The following is a 22,941-nucleotide window of genomic DNA, read 5'->3' on the forward strand; positions in this document are numbered from 1 at the left end:
TATGGCCTTTCTGGAGGACCATCAGACAGTATGATTGAATGCAGACCCTTTACCCACGGTTTGATTTTTTGTTTTCTTTCTTTTTAAAAAATATATATATTTTATTGATTTTATTACAGAGAGGAAGGGAGAGGGATAGAGAGTTAGAAACATTGATGAGAGAGAAACATCAATCAGCTGCCTCCTGAACACCCCCTACTGGGGATGTGCCCGCAACCAAGGTACATGCCCTTGACCGGAATCGAACCTGGGACCATTCAGTCTGCAGGCTGATGCTCTATCCACTGAGCCAAACCGGTTAGGGCTGATTTTTTGTTTTCTACAGAAATAATTAGACAAGTATGTAGAGATATATGCATACATGGGTGTTTAATGCAGCAATTGGAAATAAGTTCCTATCCTATATAATAAAGAGGTAATATGCAAATGGTTGTTATGCTTTGACATTAACGACCGATCAGCAGGAGGGCAGGGCAGCGAGCTACCAGCAGCAGAGAGCTACAGTGCAGCAGTGGGCGGGGTGGCCAGCTGAGGCAAGCGGCATCCACAAGGTCACTAGTCCTATCTAATAAAAGAGTAATATGCAAATTAACCATCACTGTGCTACATCCACCAGCCACGCACCCCAGCCAATCAGAGCGAGTATGCAAATTAACCCCATCCAAGATGGCTATGGCCACAGAGAGCAGGAGGGAGGCTTGGGTTTCCCTGGCAATGGAGGAAGCCAAGCTTTCCACACACCCTGGCCAACCCAGGCCTCCACTCAAGGCTACAAAGTTTCAATTATAGAAGGTAAATAAATTCCAACAGAAAAGGCGGCAGCCACGGAGCTGGAAAAGCAGGAGGTTAGGGTTTCCCCTGGCGATGGAGGAAGCCAAGCTTCTGCAGCCCTGGCTGGCCTAGGCCTCCACTCCAGGCTACAAAGTTTAAATTATAGAAGGTAAATAAATTCCAACAGAAATGGCTGCTGCCACGGAGCGAGCAGGAGGCTTGGCTCCGCTCCAGGCTACAAAGTTTCAATTGTAGAAGATAAATAAATTCCAGATACCAGGGCCTCCGCTTGGGTCGCCGGGGGTGGTGGTGGCTGGCCTGTAAACCACCACAGGCCCCTCGCCCAGGCCGCCCTACACCCCAAGGGAACCCCCAACCTGATCGGGGACACCCTTCAGGGCAAACCAGCTGGCCCCCACCCATGCACCAGGCCTCTATCCTATCTAATAAAAGAGTAATATGCAGATTTACCATCACTCAACACACAAGATGGCTGCCCCCATGTGGTCAAAGATCCTGCCCCCATGTGGACACAAGATGGCCACCACAAGATGGCCAGCAGGGGAGGGCAGTTGGGAGGGACCAGGCCTGCAAGGGAGGGCAGTTGTCGGCGATCAGGCAAGCAGAGGAGGGCAGTTGGGAGGCACCAGGCCTGCAAGGGAGGGCAGTTGGGGGCGATCAACCCTGCAGGGGAGGGCAGTTAGGGGTGACCAGGCTGGCAGAGGAGGTAAGTTGGGGGCAAACAGGCTGGCAGGGGAGCAGTTAAACATCAATCAGGCTGGCAGGGGAGTGGTTAGGGGGTGATCAGGCTGGCAGGCAGAAGCGGTTAGGGGCAATCAGGAAGGCAGGCAGGCAAGCAGTTGGGAGCCAGCAGTCCTGGATTGTGAGAGGGATGTCCGACTGCCTGTGTAGGCCCAATCCCAGGCAGTCGGACATCCCTCGAGGGGTCCCAGATTGGAGAGGGTGCAGGCTGGGCTGAGGGACACCCCCCAACCCTGTGCACGAATTTTGTGCACTGGGCCTCTAGTCTAATAATAAAGCACTAGGTAAGTAAATATCAGTATATCGATATAATAGAACATTGTACACTCATACATAACAGTATAGTTGCGTATCTTATTGAAATGGAATATTATCTATTATACTGCAAAGAGGAGATGAAGCAGTTGCCTGTGTAAATACCTTTTTGCTTATTTAAAAACTAGCTTTCTTGAAATATAATTCAAATACCATATAACTCACCTATTTAAAGTGTACAATCAATTTTTTTAGTATTTTCACAGCTTTGTGCAACCGTTAACACAATCTCATTTGGGAACATTTTTGTTCCCCCTAAAATAAACCCCTATGCCCATTAGTAGTGATACCCTGTCCCACCTCCCATTCCTAAGTTACCATTAAGCTACTTTGTGTCTCTGTAGATTTGCCTGTCCTGGACATTTCATAGGGTTAGAATTATCCTATATATTAAAGGTGTAATATGCAAATGGTCATTATGCCATGAAGCGTAATGACTGACCATGTAACAATCGGATCACGGATCAGCAGGAGGGTGGGGCAGCGAGCTACAAGCAGGCGGCGGAGAGCTACAGGAGGGGGCAGGGCAGCAAGCTGTGAGGAGGGGTGGGGGAAAGGAGGAGGGGTGCTACAGGAGGGCGGGGCAGTGGGTGGAGAGCTACTGGCGAGCTACTGGTGCACGGATTCGTGCACAGGGCTACTAGTATAACATAAGGTCTTTGTAACTGGTTTCTTTCAGCACAGTCTTTTCAAGGGTCACCCGTGTTGCAGCATATGTCAGTTCTTCATTTCTTTTTATTGCTGAATAATATTCCATTGTGTGGATGTGCCATAATTTATTTATCAGTTGATGGACATTTGGGTTGTTTCTTCCTTCTGGCCACCGTGAATATTGAACAGCCTATATATAACATAACTGTATTTAATGCATAAGGTGTGAAATGTTATATACCAAAGTATTAGCGGTGATTATCTCTGATAATTAAATTGTAGAGCAGGTTCTGACTCTCTACTTTGCTCTTTTCAACTAAGCTGATATGTTTAAAGACAAAAATAATTCTGTTGGCAGAAAACATACACTCTATGAGGGAAATACCAATCCATCTATTCATTTCTTCCTTTTTTTTCTATTTGTCTATAAGCCTTCACCTACATCATAAATATAAGATTACTTAGTAATAAAAAATACTTATTTCAGCCCGGCTGACGTGGCTCAGTGGTTGAGCATTAGCCTATGAACCAGGAAGTCACAAGTTCGATTCCTGGTCAGGGCATATGCCTGGGGTTGCAGGCTCGATCCCCGGTATGGGGCGTGCAGGAGGCAGCCGATCAATGATTCTCTCTCATCATTGATATTTCTATCTCTCTCTCCCTCTCCCTTCCCATCTGAAATCAATAAAAATATATTTTAAAAATATTTATTTCAGAGCTTTTTATTACTTAACTCTTCTCCTTAAATGTACTTCTTATAATTTTTTGAACATGTATCTTTAGATAATTTCAGATTATAGAAACTATAGGTTATATATGTCTTCTTTTTTAGTTATACCTTTTAATTTTATTGCTTTCCAGAAGATGCAAAGAAAAAGCAGAATAATTCACATTCGTCATTAAGAAAAAAATCATCATCAAGTTGCATATGACATCATGTGCATGTGTCAATGGGAATAATTTCACTGCCTATCGAGGTTGAGGGTCATCCATTGTGATTCTCAAATGATGAGCACTCTTTTCTGAGAGATGGAGCTAAAATGCCTTGACTTATCAAAGTGATGTGACTTCTGGTAGAGGCATGATGCCCTCCTGAAGGCTAATCCAATCTCTGCAGGAAAACAGAACTGTTGGTCTGACTGGAGGGAGAGAGAATTCAGAGTTGAATTATTTGTTTTAAAATTTCAATGATTGGCATAGCTAAACATTATTGGTATGTATCTGTCTGAAATACAAAAATCCAACATTTACTTGAATATATCTCTTTCTAGTATGAGCATTCACTTTAATGGGTATATCGACAAACATAACTGTATTACATTCAGGAGAAACATAGGATGTAAGAACTTGAATAACCCTGTCATTTCCTTGGAGACATGCAGTTTGAACCTTCATATCCTTATGTGACATGCTGAGCTTGTTCCACTCTGAGTGTGGCTTCCTTCAGTGTCTTTGCTGGGTAGTACAACTCAGGCTCAGGCATAGATGCTGTTTTAAACTAGAAAAATACTATTTTCTTAATCTTTTTTACACAGGCCAGTTCTCTCTCATCTTTTTTTCCCCTTTAGGCTCCTATATTAACTGCCACATTTGGGTCCCTACATGTTCATCTTTTCTCTTTAATTTGGTCCATTTCTGTTCCTCGTCACTCTTTGTTCTGTTTTGTTGTCACAATCTTATAAATATTTTTATGTCTGAAACCATACATGCTAGGATACCAGTGAAGAAGACAGATACCGCTGTCCTCATGGAGGGTACAGTCCAGCAAGAAGCACACATATTAAATGAACAATTGGAAAAAAACAAACCAAAACAAAAACCATTAGTGTTAAATACCAGGAAGGACAAGTAGTTATCGAGTCAGTGATGTCTTTCTAAAGAAAAGACTTTTTCTAACTGGAGAATCAGAATGTTTCTTTCTTTTTCCTTTTATTTAGTTAATTGGGGTGAAACTGGTTGACAAAATTATACAGGTTTCAGGTGCACAATTCTACAACATATCATCTGTACACTGTATTGTGCATTCACCACCCCAAGTCAAGTCTCCATCTGTCACCATTTATCACCTGTACCCTCCTCCACCTCCTCTTCCCCCTAGCAGTCACCACACTGTTCTCCATGTCCATGAGGTGTTTGTTTATTTTTTTTTGTTCAGTCCCTCCACCTTCCCACCCAGCTTCACCCCGCCCCAACAGCTGTCAGCCTGCTCTCTGTCGCTGAGTCTCTCTGTTTTGCTTGTTAGTTTATTTTGTTCATTAGAGTCCACATATGAGTGAATATATAAGGTACTTGTCTTTCGACAATCTCATTTGCTCACTGGCTTCTTTCACTTAGCATAATGCTCTCCAGGTTCATGATGCTGTTGCAAAGGTAAGATTTCTTTCTTTTTTACAGCCAAGTGATATTCCATTGTGTAATGTACCGAAACTTTAAAGATAGATAGATAGATAGATAGATAGATAGATAGATAGATAGATAGATAGATTGATTTCAGAGAGGAAGAGAGAAGCAGAGAGATGATGAGAGAGAATCCTTGATCGGTTGCCTCCTACCAGGGATTGAGCCCAAACCTGGGTCTCTGGGTCTGTGCCCTGACCAGGAATCAAACTGTGACATCCTGGTTCATAGGTTCATATTCAACCACACTGGCTGGGCTGCCACAACTTTTTTATTCACTCATCTACTGATGGACACTTGCATTGCTTCCAAATCTTGGCTGTTGTAAATAACACTGCAATGAACACATGGGTGCATATATTCTTTTGAATTAGTGTTTTGGGTTTCTTCAAGTAAATTCCCAGAGTGGAATGTTGGGTCAAAAGGCAGTTCCAGTGTTAATTTTTTGAGGTAACTCTAACTCCACACTGCTTTCCACAGTGGCTAAACTAGTCTGCATGCCCACCAACAGTGCACAAGGGCTCCCTTTTCTCCACGTCCTTTCCTGCACTTGTTTGTTGATTTATTGATGATAACCATTCTGACAGGTGTGAGGTGGTATCTCATTGTGGTGTTAATCTGCATTTCTCTGGTAATTAGTGACATTGAGCATTTTTTCTTATGTCTGTTGGCCATCTCTATGTCCTGTTTAGAGAAGTGTCTATTCAGGTCCCTTGCCCATTTTTTAAATTGGATTGTTTGTATTTTTTGGTGTTGAGTTTTGTAAATTCTTTATAAATTTTGGGTATTATCCCCTTATCAGATGTATTGGTGAATACGTTCTCCTATCCAATGGGTTGTTATTTCATTTTATTGATGGCTTTCTTTGCTGTGCAAAAACTTAGTTTAATGTAATCCCAGTTATTTATTTTTTCTTTTGTTTCCCTTGCCCGAGGAGATATATCAGAAAAAAATATTGCTACAAGAAATGTCCAAGATTTTACTGCCTATGTTTTCTTTTAGGATGTTTGTGGTTTCACAACTTACATTTAAGTCTTTTATCTATTTTTGAATCATTCTTGTGTATGGTGTAAGTTTTGGTGGCCTAGTTTCATTTTTTTTGCCTCTCCAAGTTTCCCAACACCATTTACTAAAGAGACTGTCTTTAGTCCATTGTATGTTTTTGCCTTCTTTGTAAAATATTATTTGATTATAAAGTCATGGGTCAATTTCTCAGCTCTCTATTCTGTTCCATTGATCTGTATGTCTATTTTTATGCCAGTACCATGCTGTTTTCATTACTATAGCCTTATAGTATAGTTTGATATCAGGTAGAGGTATTCCTCCAACTTTATTCTTCTTTCTCAATATTGCTGTGTCTATTCTGGGTCTTTTGTGGTTCCATATAAGTTTTTGGAATATTTGTTCTAATTCTGTGAAATATGCCGTTGGTATTTTAGTAGGGATTGCATTGAATCTGTAGTTTGCTTTGGGTAGTATGGACATTTTAATGATGTTAATACTTTCTATCTATGAACACAGTATATGCTTCTGCTTGTTTGTATCTTCTGCAATTTCTTTCTTAAGTGTCTTACAATTTTCTGAGAATGGGTCTTTTATATTTTTAGTTAAATTTATTCCACAACTTGTTGTTGTTTTTTACACAATTGTAAATGGGATTGTTTTCCTAGTTTACCTTTCTGATAGTTTATTATTGGTGTACAAAAATGAAATAGATAATCTGAATGTTTATTTTTTAAAATATATTTTATTGATTTTTTACAGAGAGGAAGGGAGAGGAACAGAGAGCTAGAAACATCAATGAGAGAGAAACATCAACCAGCTGCCTCCTGCACACCCCCTACCGGGGATGTGCCCTCAACCAAGGTACATGCCCTTGACCAGATTCGAAGCTGGGACCTTTCAGTCCGCAGGCCGATGCTCTATCCACTGAGCCAAACCGGTTTCGGCGCTGAATGTTTATTTTGTATCCTGCTACTTTACTGAATGCATTTATCAGTTATGGTAGTTTTTTGGTAGAATCTTGAGTGTTCTCTATATACAGTATAATGTCATCTGCAAATAATGACAGTTTTACTTCTTCATTTCCAATTTGGTTGACTTTAATTTCTTCTAATTGTCTGATTGCTGTGCCTAGAACTTCCAGTACTATGTTGAAAAAGAGTGGTGAAAGTGGACATTCCTGTCTTATTCCTGATCTTAAGGGAAATACTTGTAGTTTTTGCTCATTGAGTATGATGACTGTGGGTTTGTCATATATGGCCCTTATTACTTTAAGGTATGTTCCCTCTATTACTATTTTGCTGAGAGTTTTTATAAGTGGGTGCTGGATTTTATCAAATGCCTTTTCTGCATCTATCGATATGATCTTGTGTTTTTTATCCTTCATTTGTTCATGTGGTATATTCCATTTATTGACCTGCAGATATTATACAAACCTTGCATACCCGGAATTAATCCCACTTGGTCATGGTATATAATCTTTTTAATGTATTGCAGAATCCTATTTGCTAATATTTTGTTTGGGATTTTAGCATCTATGTTTATTAGGAATATTGGCCTATAATTTCCTTTCTCTGTAGTGTCTTTATCTGGTTTTAGAATTAACATAATGCTGGCCTTGTAAATGAGCTTGGGAGTCTTTACTCTTCTTGATATTTTTTGAATAGTTGGAGAAGGATAGTATTAGTTCTTCCTTGAATGCTTAGTAAAATTCACCTGTGAAGCCATTCAGCCCATGGCTTTTGTTTGTTGGGAGTTTTTTGATTACTGCTTCACTTTAACTAGTTGTAATCTGTTTATTCAATTTCTCTGATTCAGTTTTGTAGTATTGTTGTTTCTAGGATTTCATCCATTTTGTCCAGATTGTCCAATTTATTACTTCTTCTCTTTCATTTCATTTATTTGTATCTGATCTCTTTTTTTCTTGAGTCTGGTTAAATATTTGTCAGTCTTTTCAAAGAACCAACTCTTGGTTTTATTTATCTTTTTTATTTTTGTTTTAGACTCTCATTTATTGCTGCTCTGATCTACATTTTATTTCCTTCCTTTTGCTTACTTTGGGCTTTGTTTATTGTTTTTTATTTCTAGTACCTTTAAGTATCTATACTAATAAAGGCCTAGATGGCCCTCGCGCCCTCATGGCATCACAAGATGGCTGCCCCATGTTGTCACAAGATGGCCAACCCCACGTTGTCACAAGATGGCTGGCAGGGGAGGGTAGTTAGGGGCAACCAGGCCGGCAGGGGAGGGCAGTTAGGGGTGACCAGACCTGCAGGGGAAGGCAGTTGGGGGAGACCTGGCCAGCAGGGGAGGGCAATTGGGGTGATCAGGCCGGCAGGGGAGGGCAGTTGGGTGCGACCAGGCCAGCAGGAGAGGGCAGTTCAGGAAGACCAGGCTTGCAAGGTAGGGCAGTTGGGGGGAACCAGGCCTGCAGGGGAGGGCAGTTAGGGGCGACCAGGCCAGCAGGGGAAGGCAGTTTGGGGAGACCAGGCCGGCAGGGAAGGAAGTTGGGGGCAATCAGGCCAGCAGGGGAGGGCAGTTCTACAGGGTAGGGCAGTTGGGGGAGACCAGGCCTGCAGGGGAGGGCAGTTAGGGGCAAGCAGGCCAGCAGGGGAGGGCAGTTTGGGGATACCAGGCTGGCAGGGTAGGGAAGTTTGGGGAGACCAGGCTGGCAGGGGAGGGCAGTTGGGGGCCATCAGGCTGGCAGGGGAGGGCAGTTGAGGGCGATCGGGCCAGCAGGGGAGCATTTAGTCATCAATCAGGCCGCCAGGGGAGCGGTTAGGGGGTGATCAGGCTGGCAGGCAGAAGTGGTTAGGGGCAATCAGGCAGGCAGGCAGGCGAGTGGTTAGGAGCCAACAGTCCTGGATTGTGAGAGGGATGTCCAACTGCCGGTTTCGGGCCTAAACCTGCGGGATCGGACCTAAACCAGCAGTCAGACATCCCCCAAGGGGTCCCAGGTTGGAGAGGGTGTAGGCTGGGCTGAGGGACACCTCCCCCCCCCCCCCCCAGTGCATGAGTATCATGCACTGGGCCTCTAGTAAAGTTAGATTGTTTATTTGATTTTTTTTTTTGTTTCTTGAGGTAGGCCTGTAATGCTATGAATTTCTCTCTTAAGACTGCTTTGCTGTGTCCTATAGATTTTGAGTTCTTGTGTTCCCATTTTCATTTGTTTCAAGGTATCTTTTTATTTCTTTTTTTAAAATAAATCTTTATTGTCCAGATTATTACAGTTGTTCCTCTTTTTTCCCCCCTATAGCTCCCCTCCACCCAATTCCCACCCCATCCCTTGCCCTTATCCCCCCCCCCCCCGCACTGTCCTCGTACATAGGTGTGTAATTTTTGTCTAGTCTCTTCCCACACCCCCACACCCCTTTCCCCCCAAGAATTGTCAATCCAATCCTTTTCTATGCCCCTGATTTTATTATATTCACCAGTTTATTCTGTTCATCAGATTTTTTATTCTCTTGATTTTTAGATTCACTTTTTGATAGATATGTATTTGTTGTCACTTTGTTGTTCATAATTTTTATCTTTACCTTATTCTTCTTCTCTTCTTAAAGAATACCTTTCAGCATTTCATTTAATACTGATTTGGCGGTGATGAATTCCTTTAGCTTTTTCTTATCTGTGAAGCTCTTTATATAACCTTCAATTCTGAATGATAACTTTGCTGGGTAGAGTAATCTTGGTTGTAGGTTCTTGCTATTCATCACTTTGAATATTTCTTGCCACTCTCTTCTGGCCTGCGTAGTTTCTGTTGAGAAATCAGCTGACAGTCGTATGGGAACTCCCTTGTAGGTAACTGTTTTTCTCTTGGTGCTTTTAATATTCTCTCTTTGTCTTTTGTCCTTGGCATTTTAATTATGATGTGTCTTGGTGTGGTCCTCTTTGGATTCCTTTTGTTTGGGGTTCTGTGCGCTTCCTGGACTTGTAAGTCTATTTCTTTCACCAGGTGGGGGAAGTTTTCTGTCATTATTTCTTCAAATAGATTTTCAATATTTTGCTCTTTTCTCCTGGCACCCCTATAATTCTGATGTTGGTACACTTGAAGTTGTCCCAGAGGCTCCTTACACTATCTTAATATTTTTGGATTCTTGTTTTTTTTTGCTTTTCTGATGGGTGTTTTTTGCTTCTTCGTATTTCAAATCTTTGACTTGATTCTTGGGATTCTCTAGCCTGCTGTTGAATCTCTGTATATTATTCTTCATTTCAGTCAGTGTATGCTTAATTTCTGATTGGTTCTTTTTCATTTCCTTGAGGGTCTCACTATATTTCTTGGCGGTTTCTAGAAGATTCTTGAGTAACCTTATAACCGTGGTTTTGAATTCTATATCCAGTAGTTTGCTTTCCTCCATTTCTTTCATTTGTGACATGTTTCTTTGTCTCCACATTTTGGCTGCTTCCCTGTGTTGATACAGTGGCCTTGTGTGGTTGGTGTCCTATAGGGCCCAGTGGCTCAGCCTCCCTAATTACCTGGGTGGACACTCTTGGTGCACCCCTTTGTGGGCTGTGTGCACAGTCTTGTTGTAGTTAAGCCTTGATTGCTGTTGGTATCACTGGGAGGAATTCACATCCAGGCCAGTTGGCTGTGAGGACCAGTTGTGTCTACAATGGGAGAACTTCTGTGCTTGAGACACCCTTATGGGGTAGGACTTGCTTCAGTGGGGCTTTGGCGCTCACTGAGTCTGCCCTTTGAGTGTTTCTCTTATGGATGTGAAGAGTTGTAATCTGGATGGTCTCACTCTTACCACTGGGTACACTGGCTCTTGGATCTCCAAGGAGGTGCAAAGTCAGCCACTGCCTGAGGCCACCCAGCAGGAGCTACAGAGAGATCTGCAAATTCCTTCTCTTTGTTTGCAGTTTGGAGGTGCCCAGATGAGGCCCAGCTGTGAAGCAATGCAACCTGCTGTGGAGCCTTGGGCCTTCTTTTGGAGGCTCTGGGGCTCTCTGACCCAGCTGCAGTTTGTTAGGTAATTTTAGATTGCAAAAGGCCAGGCCATTCATATGCAAAAGCCTCTGCACACAGCTTGGGTGGGGTTGTAAATTGGGTGGGGCGTTGTCTCAGGGAATCACCAGGGCAGAGCAAACAGCAATGGCTGACCGTCAGCCCTGCCCAGAAGAGGCCCCCGGGTCTCTGTGTCCCGTGGCACCGTGCAGGAACAATGATCACTGCAAGCACCTCTGAGAGAAAGCCACCCTCGTGTTCTGGACCAATGCCAGACAGTCCAGTTTCTCTTTGTATGAGTCTGGGTCCCCAGAGTCTTGCCTGGAACTGGAGTTCAGAGCTGTTGGCAGCTTGTATCTCCCTCCCAATTGAAAAAGACAGGGCCAGCCCCTTTTGCGTGCGTCTGTACCTCCACACTTCCACACCTCCGCACCTCCTACCGGACTCAATGCACTTTTCTCTTTCCTTCTAGTTGTAGAATTTCCGCTCAGCCAGCATTCCCGTGGTTCTGGATGATGTTCGTGTTTTCTTTTAGGTGTAGTTTTGATATGGTTGTGTGCGGCAGCAAGTTCAGGTGTTTACCTATGCCGTCATCTTGGTTGTCTTTTTGTATTTCTTCTTGATCTCATTGTTAACCAATTCATTGTTCAGTGAAATGTTATTTAGCCTCCATGCCTTGGTGTGTTATTTTTTTCTTGTGATTGATTTCTAGTTTCATAGATTGTTTGATCAGAGAAGATTCTTGATATGATTTCAATCTTCTTAAATTTATATAGACTTGTTTTGGGTCCTAACATATGGTCTATCCTAGAAAATGTTCCATGTGCACTTGAAAATAATGTATAATCTGCTGCTTTGGTGTGGAATTCTCTGAAGATATCAATTAAATTCTTCTGAACTAATGTGTCATTTAAGGCCACTATTTCCTTATTGGTTTTCTGTCTGGACAATCTATCCATTGATTTCAAGGGGTGTTAAAATCCCCTACTGTGACTGTATTACTGTCTATCTCTCCCTTTACGTCCATCAAGATTTGCTTTATATATTTAAGTGCTTCTATGTTGCACGCATAAGTGTTTACAAGGGTTATATCCTCTTGTTCAATTGTTCCCTTTATCATTATGTTCCCTTTATCAAGTGCCCTTTTTTGTCTCTTAATATAGGTTTGGTTTTAATATCCATTTTGTGAGATATAAGTATTTCTACCCCAGCTTTTGTTTTTCTTTCAATTTGCAGGAAATGTCATTTTCCATCCCTTTACTTTTAGTCTGTGTGTATCTTTTGTTCTGAGGTGGGTCTCATGTAGACAGTATATATGCATTTCTTGTTTTCTCATTCATTGAGCTATCCTATGTCTTTTAATTGGAGCCTTAAGCAATTTGCATTTAAAGTGATTTGTGATAGGTACATATTTATTGCCACATAATTCTTTAACTATGTTCCTCTTTTTTTTTCTTATTATTATTATCATTAAAGCAGGCTTTTAACCCTTTGCACTCGCTTGCTTTTTTCTCGATTCCTTTATTCTAATGCTAACCGTGTCAAGTCACACTCGACATCCGAGTGCAAAAGGTTAAACATTGTTTATAATATTGGTTTGGTGGTAACAAACTCCTTTAGTTTTTTCTTAAGTGGGAAGCTCTTTATCTCTCCTTCAATGTCAAATGATAGCTTTGCTGGGTAAAGTAGTCTTGGTCATAGGCCCTTTCTTTTCATCACCTTGAATATTTTATACCAATCCCTTCTGGCTTGAAATGTTTCTGATGAGAAATAACTTGACAGTCTTATGGGAGCTTTCTTGTAGGTAGCTGTCTTTATCTGTGGCTTTTAAGGTTCACTCTTTGCCATTTTAATTATGATGTGTCTAGGTTTGGGCCTCTTTGGGTTCAACTTGCTTGGAACTCTCTGTGCTTCCTGGAGTTGTGTATCATTTTTCTTCACCAGGTTAGAGAAGTTTTTGGTCATTATTTCTTCAAATAGGTTCTCGCTTGATCTCTTGCTCTCTCTCTTCTCTTTCTGGTACCCCTATGATGCAGCTGTTTTTTTTTTTTTTGTTTTGTTTTGGTTTGGTTTTTATTTCTTTTCTTTTTTCTTTCTTTCTTTATTTTTTCTTTATTTATTTTTAAATTTTTTTATTAAGGTATTATATGTGTACATATCTTACCATTGCCCCGCCCCACCCCACTCCCATCTATGCCCTCACCCCCCAGAGTTTTGCGTCCATTGGTTATGCTTATATGCATGCATACAAGTCCTTTGATTGATGCAGCTGTTTTTATGCTTCATGTTTTCCCAAAGTTCCCTTAAACTATCTATATATTTTTTAAAATCTTTTTTTCTTTTTGCTGCTCTGAGTGGGTGTTTTTTCTACCTTGTCTCCAAATCACTGATTCAGTCCTCTGCTTTATCCATCTTTCTGTATTCCTTCCAGTGTATTCTTCACTTCAGATATTATATTTTTCACTTCTGTCTGTTCTTTTTTTATAATTTCTACTAGTAGCCAAGTGCATTAAATTTGTGCACAGGGGGGTCCCTCAGCCTGGCCTGCACCCTCTCCAATTTGGCGCATCCATCTCTCAATCCGGGACTGCTGGCTCCTAACCACTCACCTGCCTGCCTGCCTGCCTGATCATCCCTAACCACTCTGCCTGCTGGCCTTATCACCCCAATTGCCCCCCCCTGCTGGCCTGGTTGCCACCAACTGCCCCCCTGCTGATTGATCACCCCCCACCTGACCCCCCCTGCTGGCCTGCTCAACCTGAACTGCCCCCACCCTTTCGGCCTGCTCACCACCAACTACCCCCCTGCCAGCCCGATCGTCCCCACCTGCCCCCCTTGCCGGCGTGATTGCCCCCAACTGCCCACCCCCTGCTGGCCTGATTGTCCCCACCTGCTCCCCCTTCCGGCCTGATCGCCCTGAACTGCCCACCCCCGCCGGCCTGCTCACCCCCAATTACCCCCCTGCCAGCCCGATTGCCCCCACCAGCCTGATTGCTCCCAACTGCCCTCCTGCCGGCCTCCTCACCTCCAACTGCCCTCCCCTGCTGACCTGATCACCCCCAACTGCCCTCCCCTGCTGGCCTGATCATCCCTAACTGCCTCTGCTTCAGCCCTGCCACCATGGCTTTGTCCGGAAGGACGTCCGGAAGGTCTCCCGGTGTAATTAGCATATTACCCTTTTATTAGTATAGATGTCCTTTTTCATGCTATTGAGCATCCTATAAGCATTACTTTGAACTCTATATTTGATCAATTGCTTGCCTCCATTTCATTTAGCTCTTTTTCTCCCATCTTCCTTTTGGGGCCTTTTCTTTGATTCCCCATTTTGGCTGCCTTTTTGTGTTTGTTTCTATGTATTAGTTAGATCTTCTGAGACTCCCTCTCTTTGTGGGGTGATCTTATGTTGTAGGTGTCCTATGAGACCCAATGGTTCAGTCTCTTTGGTCACTTGAGCTGGGTGCTCCAGGAATGTTCCTTGTGTGGGTTATGTGGGCACTCCTGTTGTAACTGAGTTTTGATTGCTATTGGCCCATTCATGCATAGGGTTGACCACCAGGCTGACCGACTGTGAGACTCATCCCACACCAAGTTGAATAAGCTGCTGTACAGAGGCTGACCACATGAAGCAGAATTTACCTCAGCAGGGTTTGGTGCCTGCTGAGATTTCCCTTAGAATATGCAATTATGAAGCTTACTGGATCCTGCTCTTTTGTTGTCTGAAGCTTGTCACTGGGTGTGTTGGCTCTGGGCCTCCTGGGATGGACTTTGATATAGGCCAATGTGAGACACTGCCTGTGATTGATGCTCAGCAACCTGTTTCGAGCTACAAGTGATCCACAGTGTGTAGCTACCTCTGCTGGGCCTGGGGGCCCTGGAAGGACCAAGATGTACAACCGAGCCTGACTTTATTAGCATCAGGCCCAGGGGCAGGTCAGCAAAAGTCTTACTGTATCCTAAGATCTCTCTCTGCCTGCTGGCTGCCTGTTAGACTTAGTCTCTGAAAGAGCCTCTGGTTACTCCTCAGCAGGGTGTAAGCTCCACAGGGTAGGACAAGAGGCAGTGCAGAGGGTGGGGCTATTGCCTTGCCCCAGGCTGATGCCTCAGGGAAGGGAATGCTCCACCAAGAAAGATGGCATCTGCAGTATGGGAGAATGACTCAGCACACTGATCCTGGTGGCTTTCCCTTCAGCTCTGTCCCCAGAGTCACAAACGCTAGAGTTGGAGTATCAGAAAGTTTCTTTAAAGAAGTGATGTTTGAGCTGAGCCCTGAAGGAAGAGTTAAGAGTGGGGAAGGTGGGAAAGGCCATTGCTCAAAGAGCAGTCCAAGCTAAGAGGACTAGTGAGGAAGGCCCTAGCATGACCTAGGCAAGGCAATGAAGGAATGCCCTATTTCTTTGATATAACTGAGGGAGTTCCCATCTCTGGTGTCCGACAGTATCATGAGTCAATGGGCATCTTTTCCCTAGTAGTGCCACTTTTAATTGCTGCATGTCACATCTGCCTTCTCCAGGCAATCCCCATAAGAATGCCAGTACACATTTAAAATTACCCAGGACTCTTATTTACCCAAAGAAAACTGGTTTGTTCTCTATGGATGTCTTCCCAAGAGAGATACAGTCTCAATTAGGGAAGATGAGATAAACATTCTCTGAAATATGAACTAATTCTAGGTAGTAGTGAATGGTTACATGTTACTGCTAGTGAATAGGGCCTTTATTCCTGGTCCTGTCTCCTTGCTTCCTGCTGGGATGACAAACTGTAAGATGAGTAAGGCTCACTGTCAAAGCTAGAATGGAGTCCAAACAAGAATGGAGTTTTGAGTTTTCAAGTAGACTGTGCAGACCTGAGTTTTGGTAAAAGTACCAGTGGCTGGTAAGAACCTTCTAATGTTCTCTATATAGGAGCCTCCTGAGCCAAGAGAAAATCCACTCAGCATGTGCAGAAGGAGCTGGCCCAGCCCATCCCTGGGAGAGCCTGCTGACAGTGGACAGGACTACTGTTTGGTCTAAACAGCTCCTTTCCAGGCTGAGGGGAGAGGCTAATCTTTCTCATACGTGGAGAACACCAAGGGTGTTCACTCCCTTACCTCTCACCGCCTGCCATGAGCCTGACCTAAAAGAGAACACACCTATTAAAGAGTATATAGCACCCTGGAGGAGGGGGGGCAAGTTCAACTAAGCACCACTTAGTAGGAATTGGGCTCCTACAGAGGCAGATGTAATGGAAGAAACAAGATTAAAATAACATCAATAGGTCTCTTACCATGTATCAGGCACAGGTGTGCCTATTATGAGGAAAGACACCTGCTTTTAGAGAGTTGCAGCTCATCAGAAGATGAGTGTATTAGTTACCTTGTTGTCTTATAGTTGTGGAGATGAGAAGTCTGACCAATCAAGGTGTGGGCAGGGCTGCATTCCTTTCTAGAGAGTTGAGAGTAGAAGCCATTTACTTGTCTTTTCTGGCTTCTAGAAGCAGCTACTGCCTAGCTTGGCTCCTGGCCCCCCACCTCAGTCTTTGAAGCCAGCAAAGTTGCTTTTATTGACCATTCTTTTGTCTTCACATCTTCCTCTTATTCATTACCGCCAGGAAAGGTTGTATGTGTGTTTTTGTTTTGTTTTTGAGGACTAATGTGATTATATTGGGTCCACCAGATAATTGAGGAAACTCTCCCATTTCAAAGTCCTAACACATCTTCTGTCCCTGCAGGGATGGGGATGTGGGCATGATCAGAGGTCTGGGGTGGGGCAGGGGCTGGCTAGAAGGAGTCAAAGAGGGGACATCTGTAATACTGTCAACAAAAATAGGTAGACAACAGAATGTACTTTTCTTTCTGTTCATTTAAAGTTCATATAAAGCCCTTTCTAAACACACACACACACACACACACACACACACACACACACACACACATAAACACACACATATCTTTTTTTCAGCCATACTTAGAAAAGCAAGAGTGGAACATTTGAGCCTGTTATATGATCATGTGGTTAGAAATGATTGGTTAAAAACAGTATTTAAATGTTACTTAGCCACACAGAAACTGGAAATGTCTCTTTTTAAGTAGCACAGGACCAAGGAAAACATTTAAAACATAATTTAATAGTGTCCAAAAATAATAACCATAATTCTATAAAAATAGTACTTACAGGAAAGCAATAAATGCTTACTAATAAGAAAAAAATAGAAGCATAATAAACTTTCAACCAAAAGTATAAGGCTATACAAATTATAAAACTGAGAAATAATAAAAAGTAAAATTGATAAACTAAATCTCTATTTTTTGTAAGGGTTAGAACATCTTTATTTTGGCATTAATTAAATCATAGAAGGTCCTAGGCTTTACAGAGAGTGAGGTAGCAAAGTAAATGCTATCTTTGTCTAAAAGCATTGCCAAGATTGGAAAGAAAATTTTATAGTAAATGGTTAGGTTTACACTAAATTGGAAGACTTTGTCCATGTACTCTCATTTAGTATTTTTTTTCATTGCCAGCATTTTTTAAAATAAATATATTTTTATTGTTGACAGCATTACGGATATCTCCCACTTTCCCCCCTCTGCCCAGCCCGTACCTACTGCCACACCCCAGGTCTTCACCACCCTATAGCCCGTGTCCATGGGCTATGCCTATAAATATAGAAGTTCTTTGGTTTATCTCTCCTTGCCCCTCTACTCCCATATCGAGGTATGTCAGTCTGTTCCATGCCTCCATGCTTCAGGTCTTATTTTGTTGGTCAATTCATTTTATTCATTAGATTCCACAAATAAGTGAGATCATGTGATATTTGTCCTTCTCAGTTTGGCTTATTTCATTTAGCATAATATTTTTCAGGTCCATGCTGTTCCAAAGGGTAAGAGATCCCTCTTTTTAATAGCTGCATAGTATTCCATTGGAAAACTGTAGTTTGAGGGGGAAAGGTGTTAAGTTCTTTGAATGTTTAGTATAATTCACCTATAAATTCTTCTGGTCTAGGACTTTTGTTTGCCTGGAATCTTTAAATTACTGTTTCAATTTCATAAGTTGTTATTGGCCTATTCAGCTTTTCTGATTCTTCCTGATTGAGTTTTGGGAGTTTGTATGTTTCTAGGAATTTGTCCATTTCACCCGGGTTGTCCAGTTTGTTGGCATATAGTTGTTCATTGTATTTGCTTACAATCCTTTGTATTTCTGTGGTGTCAGTGGTTACTAGTATATCACCTCTTTCATTTCTGCTTTTATTTATTTGGGTCCTCTCTCTTTGTTTCTTGATGAGTCTGGCTAGGGGTTCATCAATCTTGTTTATCTTTTCAAAGAACCAGCTTTTGGATTCATTGATCTTTTGTACTTATTTATTTATTTTTTTTAGCATCTATGTCATTTATTTCCACTCTACTCTTTATTATTTTCTTCTTCTACTTCCTCTGGGCTTTTCTTGCTGTTCTGTTCTCTTTCCAATTTGTTTTGTTGTATCCTCTGAGCTTTTCTTGCTGTTCTCTTTCCAATTCGTTTAGTTGTAGGGTTAGATAGTTTATTAGTGCTTTTTCTTGATTCTTGAGGTAAGCCAGTAATGCTATGACCTTCCATCTCAGGACTGCTTTTGCTGTGTCCCATAGGTTTTGGGTGGTTGTGTATTCATTTTCATTTGTTTCAAGGAAGGTTTTAATTTCTTGCTTGATCTCATTGGTAACCCATTCATTGTTTACTAACATGCTATTTAGCCTCCATGTATTTGAGTGTTTTTGAATTATTTTATTATAGTTGATTTCTAACTTCATGCCATTGTGATCTGAGAAGATGCTTGGTATGATATCTGTCTTCTTGAATTTGTATAGACTTGTTTCATGTCCTAGACTATCTTTGGAATGTTTCATGTGCACTTGAGAAGAATGTATATTTTCTTGCTTTGGGGTGAAATGTTCTATAAATATGTTAGGTCCATCTGATCTAGTGTGTCATATAAGGCCTCTGTTTCCTTGTTGATTTTTTTTCCTTTGGTCTGTAAGATCTATCTAGTAATGCCAATGGAGTATTAAAATTACCTACTATGACTGTATTGCTGTCAACCTCTCCCTAAAAGTCCATCAAGAGTATATATATATATATATATATATATATATATATATATATATATATAATTTTGGGTGTGTATATGTTTACAGGAGTTATATTTTCTTGTTGAATCATTCCCTTTAGTATGTCGTGACCTTTTTTGTCTTTGGTTATAGCTTTTGTTTTGAAGTCTATTTTGTCAGATATGAGTATAGCTACCCCAGCTTTTGTTTCCTTTCCATTTGCATGAATTTTTTTTCACCCCTTCACTTTCATTTAGTGTGAATCTTTTGTTCTGAAGTGGGTCTCTTATAGACAGCTTATGTATGGCCATGTTTTCTTATTCATTCAGTCACCCTATGTCTTTTGACTGAAGCATTTAATCCATGTATACTTAAGGTTATTATTGATAGTTATTTACTTATTTCCATTTTAATTTTTCTTATGCTATGATCCTTTCTCTCTCTTCTTGTCTTCTTCTTAAAGCAGTTCCTTTAACATTTTTTATATTGCTGGTTTGGTGGTAATATACTCATTTAACCTTTTTAGTCTGGAAAGTTTTTTATTTCATCTTCAATTTTAAATGATAGCCTTGTTGGATATAGTAATCTTGGCTTTAGGCCCTTGCTAACACTTCTTGCCTGGTGTGTTTCCATTGAGAACTCTGCTGACATTCTAATGGGAACTCCTTTGTAGGTAAGTTTCTGTCTACTCTCTTGCTGCCTTTAAGATTCTTCCTTTGTGAGACAGCATGGATGGACCTAGAGATTATTATGTGGAATCTAATAAACAAAATAAACTGACGAGCAAAAAAAAGAAAAAGAAAAAAAATCTATGACTAAGAAAAACTAATGTGATATGCCTTATGTGAAGATCACTAGAATACACTACATGAAACTTAAGTGAGTTGATCACTCTAAGCCTATTTCCTCATCAGGAAAATGATGAATGTGTTTCATAAAGATGGTAGGCTTAAATGAAATAGTGCATGTGAAGAGCACAATATCTGTAGTAACTATGTATCATACCAGGCAAGGACTAGAATTATCAGGGGGATCACTATGTAAATTATATATTTGTCTAACCACTATGCTAAACACCCGAAACTAATATAAAATAACTAGAGGCCCGGTGCACAGAATTCATGCATGGGATAGGATCCCTAGGCCTGGCCAGCGATCAAGACCGATCAGGGCCTTTCTTTTGCTGGCTGCTGGCTGAGGCCTTCCTTCCCCTGGCTGCCGGATGCCGGCCTGGGCCTTCCTTCATTCTGTGCCACCCCCTGGTGGTCAGCAAATGTCATAGTGAGTTGTCAAACTCCCAGTGCGTCGAACTCACAAGGGAACAATTTGCATATTAGCCTTTTATTATATAGGACTAGAGGCCTGCTGCATGAAATTTGTGCACAGGAGGGAGGTCCCCTCAGCCCAGCCTGTACCCTCTCCAATCCGGGACTACTCAGGGGATGTCCTCAGGATCGGGCCTAAACCGGCAGTCGGACATCCCTCTCACAATCTGGGAACACTGGCTCCTAACTGCTCACCTGCCTGCCTGCCTGATCACCCCTAACAACCTCTGCCTGCCAGCCTGATTGCCCCTAACTGCCCCCCTCTCCAGCCTGATCACCCCCAACTACCTCCCACTGCTGGCTTGGTCTCCTCTAACTGCCCCCCCCGCCAGCCTAGTTGCCCCTTACAGCCCCACCTACCATCCTGGTTGCCCCTAACTGCCCCCCTCTGCTGGCCTGGTCACCCCTTACTGCCCCCCCCCTTCGGCCTAGTCATCCCTAACTGCCCCCCTGCTGGCCTGGTTGCCCCCAACTGCCCCCCCTGCCGGCCTGGTCACCCCCAACCTCCGCCCCACCTTGCCAGCCTGGTTGCCCCATGCAGCCTGCTGTTCAGTCATTTGGTCATCCCTCACTATCCCCCCTGCCAGCCTGGTCGCCCCACACAGCCTGCTGTTCGGTCGTTACTGTGATGGCACCCTGGACAATTTGCATATTCCTCAATTATTAGTATAGATGTTGTATTTCAACTGTGATTGAAAAATAAAAAGAGCACAATATTTATTATACATTAAGTGTTAAATAAACATTAGCTTTAAAAAAAGATTCTCTCTTTGTCTTTATATTTGCCATTTTAATTATGATGTGTCTAGATGTGGATGTCTTTGGGTTCATCTTGGCTGGGACTCTGCACCACCTGAACTTGTGTTACATTTTCCTTCACCAGGTCAGGGAAGTTTTCTGTCGTTATTTCTTGAAACAGGTTCTCTGTTTCTTATTCACATTCTCCCCTTTCTGGTATTCCTGTGATGTGGATGTTGTTACATTTCACATTGTCCCAGATCACCCTTAAGCTAGCTTCCTGCATTTTAATTCTTTTTTCTATTTGCTGCTCTAATTGGATATTTATTTCTACCTTGTCTTCCAAATCGCTGATTCCATCCTCTGCTTTATCCAATCTACTTTTAACTCCTTCCGGTGTGTTCTTGACATCAGATATGTTCTTCTTTTATGTCTAGTTCTGGTTATTGTTTCTATTTCCTTTTTCACAGTTTTGTAGTTCCTTGTAATTTTTACTAAGCTCCTTAAGCATCTTTATAATTATTACTTTGAACTGCACATCTGTTAGGTTGCTTTCCTACATTTCATTAAGTTCTTTTTCTGGAGATTCCTCCTTTTCTTTGATTAGAGGGATGTTTCTTTGTCTCCCCATTTTAGCTTTCTCTTTGTATTTCTTTCCACTTATTAGATAGAACTTTGATGCCTAAAGTCTCCGTGGGATGGCCTTATATAGAAAGGGTCTTGAGGGGCCCAGTGGTGCAGTCTCTTTGATCTCCTGAGCTGGATGCTCTGTGAATTCCCTGGTGTGCATTATTTGAGCTCTCTGTTTTAATTGGGACTTGATTGTTTATATCTTGTTCATGGGAGGGATCTCCCCTCCAACTTGCTGATGATGAGGCTCAACCCCAACATCACCATGCCAGCTGTTATTCAGGTGCTGACAGAACAAAACAACATACAACAGAACCCAGCCTAAAGCACCATGAAAATCAAGCTACACAAAGCAACAATAGGAAAAAATTAAGAATGAAAAACAAGAGAAAGCAAAACAAAGAAAAGATAAAAGGAATACTAACGGGGACACAGCCAAAGAATTACAGGAGATATAAAGAAAAAGGGAGAAAGAAGAAGGAGAAAATTGCATTATGGAAGCATGGAGGAAGCTAAAAGAACTAGTATATGATGAAAAAAGAAACAGAAATAGAAAATAAATGTAGTAATAATAATGAATTTAAAAACATAGTAATAATGGATATATTAAGATATAGGTAGGATAAGTAACATGGAAAGAAGAGAAAAATAAAATAAAAATTGATAACAATAAAAAGAGAAAAATATAGAATAGAATCAAAGGAGAAAAATTATTGGTATGCAAGAAAAAAGAGAAGAAAAAGGGTGAAAAAACAAACACCAAAAAACAAAAAAGGAGACACACAAACACACAAAAGCACACACACTCAAAAATCTTTGGGTCACTGTTTGTGGGGCTCACTGGACTTTGCACTGATGTTGTTGAAGGTGGTCCCTTGGTGGATCTCTTCTGGATGCCAGTGTGAGTCACTGCCCCTTCTGCCCCTGAGCAGCATGATTGAGGTCTGATAGGTTGAAGCCCCCGGGAGTCCAGCAGGTGGGGCCTCCTTGGCCTAGGGGCTGGGTCTGCCTTGAGCATCACACCTTGATTGTCCCTGTTTTGAGCTGTTCTCCATTCCCCCATGGAGCTGGGCTCTGTAGGGGTATCCTGGCCTTGGCCAGGAAGATTTGATCAGACTCATGTTGGAGGTGGTGCTAGTAGTTTGTTGGGGGTTGGTTGGGCCTTTCCTCTCCTTCTAATGTCTCAGCTCTGCCTGGTTTGCTGGCACCACCTCCTCGATTTCCTGCCCCAGGTGTCCCCCGTGCCTCAGGCCACTGCAGGTCCCGTCAGAAGCAGCTATTTTTCTGGGAAAGAGGGCATCTCCCCGGTGTTCCAGGTGGCTAGGCTGATCTCCTTCCTAGTCCTACTGCCA

General features: G+C 42.2%; 1 protein-coding gene across 2 annotated transcripts in view; it reads left to right on the plus strand.

The window, feature by feature from the left end:
* GK5 (glycerol kinase 5) overlaps window positions 1-22,941 on the plus strand; it is a 167,169-nt gene that overhangs the window by 118,468 nt on the left and 25,760 nt on the right. The gene's annotated exons all lie outside the window — the stretch shown is intronic.

The sequence above is a fragment of the Cnephaeus nilssonii genome, assembly GCF_951640355.1.
Source record: "Cnephaeus nilssonii genome assembly, chromosome: 7".
Taxonomy (NCBI): Eukaryota; Metazoa; Chordata; class Mammalia; order Chiroptera; family Vespertilionidae; genus Cnephaeus; species Cnephaeus nilssonii.